Genomic DNA, 5,047 nt, shown 5'->3' with positions numbered 1-5,047 from the left:
GCTCATGATGTGATGGTTCTTAGTTGACCATATACCATGCCAGCGAGCCCGCTTAATATGTCTCCCAAAGTAGAGATACATATCTTCAGCTCCTGCATGCCTCAGGCACAAGGAACGAATAACAAATGCCCATCAATAACCACATTCAATCAGATCGGCCAATAATTTCAACCAAAAAGGAAAAGTATAAACCCATAAGAAAATACCAGATTCTATCAAAACAAACAGGCGCAACGAAGGCTCATGACACCTTCTAGGTTTATACAAAGCCTAGAGAACAATGCAAACCTCAGCAAAAATAATGCAGTTCACAACATAATGTTGTAGCCCCGGCACGAACAATGGTCTTTTTAAGGGACAATGAGATAAAGTGCATTATTTAGACTCACATTTCTCCGAAGGTGAAGCGCCCCCAACATTGCTGCATAAGATCATCGAGCTACCATCATCATCTATGTTGGTTGTACCCTTCACCAATTCTTCATTTGGTGAACTCTTGGGAACATCGCCCAAAGAATCTTTGGATAGCAAGGCACATCCATGTGTGTTGAGTGCGCTAGAACCCTCTGGAGCACCTTCTCCTTGACATGGAACCCTTCGTGAAAACAAAGGCATAATTTTTCAGTATATAGTTGTTAAGGTTATAAATGAAAAAAGGCAATGAAACTTTTGTAGCGCAACTAAAATTATCCCGTCATCCATTTTAATGACCTCAGGTGCTAACTATTTTCTGTTGAGTTCCGTTTCTAAGAACCAGCTAGTGTTTGCACATACTATGAAGTACAATTATAGGGAGACATACAAATAAACAACACGTCGATGTGGTATTTACAATAACTCTTCTCAAATAGGATAACACGTACCAGTCCAATAATTGCAGTTTGATTAAATGCTCATCACAATACGCATATCATGACAAAAGATGCCAGGTAATAACTCTCGTGTATTGCTATCACTGAACCCCTCAAACACAAAACACACAGTCGGGCTCACGGACGAACGAAAGAAAGGTAAACACGGCTTGCCAACCACCTCGTCGTAGAACAAGTTATGCCGATCTTAACTCATGTCGCAAACCACATAACTCAAAGGGCCCAAAGCAACTAAGGACACATGGAAACCAACAAGTGATCCTAAAAAATACTTTCAACAATGTCACCAATAGAAATGTTTGAGCATAGCTCAAAATAGGTGTGGCGTTGCAGAGTAGAGCTAGCTCACCTGGTATTGAGGTCATGGCTGAGACGTTCAAAGGTGTCGACAAAGCACCACTCCTTCATAGTATTGGACCCCTTGTCAAGCAGTTGATGTGCCTCATCTTCTCTTTTCACCTCCTCTCCCCCCTCCACATCACCTACCTCCTGACTAGGGATCGACGATAGCAGATCCTGGTATTCGCCACGGTCCACAGGAGTGTAGAAGCTGACAATTGGAATCAAATTACAGGAGCGACCTTCTTCACCCGGTCCGACTGTAGCTTGATTGTGAAGAGCCCAGAAAACGTGTTAGCGAAAATGACATTCGCTCCCTCGGCAAACCCCAACACGATCAGTCTAGTTTCTGCATTCACCCGAGTACCTTTTGGGAGCAAATTATGCAAGTGGATTACCCGGTTCAGTACCCATCGTGCATCAGTGCGGTCACTCACCTCCCTTGTCCACAGTTTGAGACGCACATCCAGTTCTTCACAAAGACCCAGTCCACCGTCCTCTGACACCATGAGAGTAAATCTCTCTGCATTGCTACCAGACTCGTGGTTTGGTGCGTCAAACTCAGTCAAGCCATGCCTTGCTAAATCGCACTCCAGGATCGACCCACCGTCGGACAAGAAGTAGAGCAGGGATCTCCCAATGAGCAAGCCGCTGGAAGAATTTTCAAAGCTTATCATGAACTCGCTGTGCATCGAGATCAGTTGGCCCCAGGTTCCATGCTCCGACGAGTATACGCGCACCGACGTGACATACGTCTCGTCGTCAGCATCTTCGTCCTCGATGCAGAAGACGAAGGCCACGCCGAAAGGGCCCCCGAGGCAGTCGCGGTGGTCGCACCCATCGGCCGCGCAGAAGACGGCATAGCCCGGCGAGAAGATCTCGAACGCCGGGGGCAGCGCTAGGCGCTGCTGGGCGCCCGTGATTGGCTCCCACACGAGGAGCTCCCAGGAGTCCTTGGAGCGGAAGAGGGCGCGGCCATGGCGGCAGTCGATGGCCCGCCAGGAGCGCCAGTCCGGCGCGGCCAGGGAGAAGGAGGGGGCGGCGGTGGGGACGAAGTGGGGGATGCGCTCGTCGTCCCAGTCGTGGAGGAAGCCGAGCACGGGGGCTGCCCCGTGGTGCTTGTGGAGGCGACGTCGGAATCCAGGGCGGGAGGCGGTGTGGCTCCAGGCCTTGCAGATGAGGGAGGCGCGGAGGAGGCAGGCCGGGTCGTCGGGCGGGAGGCGGAAGAGGATCTCTTCGATGAGCTCGTTGGGGAGCGCCGGCGGCGAGGCGCACACGGTGGTTGCTAGGCGGCGCGATAGAGCTGCTCCCATGGTACTTGCTAGGTCTGGATCGGTGTTTGAGTGTGTTGTCTTGTCGGGAATGGTGGAATCGACGACATTGGAGATTTTGGATCCACACCGTAAATTGCCGTTACTAAAAACGCGAAAGATAAAAAATAAACGAAAGAAAGGAAGTTTGTTTTCTACTCCCTTGTCCTAAATATAAGTCTTTTTAGACATTCAACTACAAACTACATACGGATGTATATAGACATATTTAGAGTGTAGATTCACTTATTTTGCTTCGTATGTAGTCCATAGTGAAATCTCTAAAAAAAACTTATATTTAGAAACGGAGAGACTATTTTGCACAAAATTTGCTTCTTCTTTTCTTGAGAAAGGAAACACCTGCCTTATTATTACTTATTTTGCCACAATACAAGAAGGAAAAATACTAAACCAAGTTTTACATCTTTATCTTTATCTTTACCTAATATTAAAGGACGAAGACTTTTTTAAATCTGCATACATTTAGTCTGGATCGATCTTTTTTTCTTAATAGGTTCGCTAGCGTGGTTCGCGTCTATTTCATCCGTAGTCCGCTAGGATTAGGTTTCGCCTACTGTTTGTTAGATCTGCAGTCACAACGAAGTCTGGTGGAGACCACTAGCTAGGCCCAATACAATTATTCTGGCCTGCCAACCCATCGAAATCTGACATGCTGTTTCTACTCCAAAGGAAATCATATATCTGCCCTTTTTGTGTGTGTGTGCAAATCCTCGATCGTACATGATCAGAAAACGAATTCCATACCATCGCGGTCACGCCCCTATTCTCGTTGGTCTCTTCCCTGAGCACACATGAGAGCTCCCCAGGCGATGAGGGGAATAAGCGGTCAAGGTGCCAATGCGGGGCATGCAAGCTCGGCCGCGGGTGTGCTCGTGCACCATGATACAAGTAGTGGCTACAAGCCCAAGGCCAGTGGCCGGCGTATCCCGTTCGGCGTGGTCACAATCGACGAGCACGACAGCGGGTGTGCTCGTGCACCTCGCTACAAGGCCAACGGCCGGCGTACCCTGTTCAGCATGGTCGCGATCTGCACCTTCTCTTGGAAGAGCCCGTCGAAGAGCAGAATCCGTGATGGCGAGGTGGCGCTAACTCCCACGCCAAACTCCGGCGCGCTCCTCCCGGACCAGACCCAACCCCCGCACCACCAGCCCCACCTCCTATCTACTCGACGACGGTTAACATTTGAGGAAGCATAGTCTTTTCTACACCCCTTATCAAGCCATTCATTTCTACATGATCTGTGCAAGTACATTTGTCTTTTTTGTTTCTCTCAAATAGAACAAGATATGAACTTCAAACTTTACAGGACAACAAAACATTCTTACTACAATGTGGGGGAAAACTTTTAGATTTTTTCGTGAATCATATATAGTAAATATTATTATTATTTTACTAAAAAAATCTCATTTTGTATATTTATGTTGACGAAAAATCTGAAAGTTTTTTCCCAAATTGTAGTAAGAATGTTTTGTTGTCTTGGAAAGTCTGAAGTTGATATGTTGTTTTGTTTTGACGAAACAAAAAAAAAAATTTCATGTAGTAATCTAGTTGTGTAGCACAGATCTCAAAGCGAGGGTATAGATAAGAGGTGTCTGAAAGCCTGTGCTTCATAAATCCATGTTCACTTGACGACGCCCGACACAGCCCGCCCTCCTCTCCGAGTTTCGGCTTCTCTCTGACCTCAGGCCTATGCTGCACGACACTCCCCCCTATGCCATTGCAACTTCCAGCTGCGACGTCTATCACCCTCTCTAGATTCAGCGGCCACCCTGCACGGCTGCACGGCAACTGTTCGGAAAGTTGACATAACAGACAAGAGGTAATTTTTTTTTCGGTAGTGTTCGATCCACCATTAATGTGAAAGTCTTCATTGATATACTACTCATGTTTTGTACATTCTGTTTGATTATATTAGCCTAGAGAATGGAGAGAAAGAGGAGCAGATGTTGACTGCAGAATGCTGAACCATTGAAGCGGCAGGAAGACGAGTGTATCTTGCAAGACGAGATCCTCGCCATCGTCCTGCGCCTCGGCGCCCAGTACGACCACATCCTCGAATGCCTCCGCCTTGCTGATCCGGTGCCAGCAACTGTCATCTTCCCAAAATTTAGATGGAAATTTGGATGTTCTTAATATTTTTCTTCTAAAATTTGGATGGAATTTAAAATATACTTTGTATTGTTGTTTTTTAGGTCTTACACATCTCGCGTACCCAGGGCCATCCACACACGTCTTGAACATTCATTAGATGTTTATCGGCTAGCTGGGGAGGCCATGAACAATCTTAAGAAAAACAGGTTTGTACCATTAAACACATGCTCCCAAAATGCTATACATGTTATCCTCTTTGTTCTTTTGGTAATCTACTTCATCACTGACTCAATTGTTGGTTCAACCAGTCTTTGTGGATTCAATTCTTGATATTGGCGAATATTTTTCTAACCGGCAGGTGCATGTGCTAAGTTACTAGGCGACACTGACAGTACAAAAGCGAGTATGTTTGAG

General features: G+C 46.6%; 1 pseudogene; it reads right to left on the bottom strand.

The window, feature by feature from the left end:
• Positions 1-1,217: 1,217 nt before the first annotated feature.
• LOC125554907 lies at positions 1,218-2,524 on the bottom strand (annotated as a pseudogene).
• Positions 2,525-5,047: the final 2,523 nt, after the last annotated feature.

This window comes from Triticum urartu, chromosome 4, assembly GCF_003073215.2.
Source record: "Triticum urartu cultivar G1812 chromosome 4, Tu2.1, whole genome shotgun sequence".
Taxonomy (NCBI): domain Eukaryota; kingdom Viridiplantae; phylum Streptophyta; class Magnoliopsida; order Poales; family Poaceae; genus Triticum; species Triticum urartu.
Note: the sequence above shows the minus strand (reverse complement) of the source record. Positions and strands in the feature narration are given on the sequence as shown.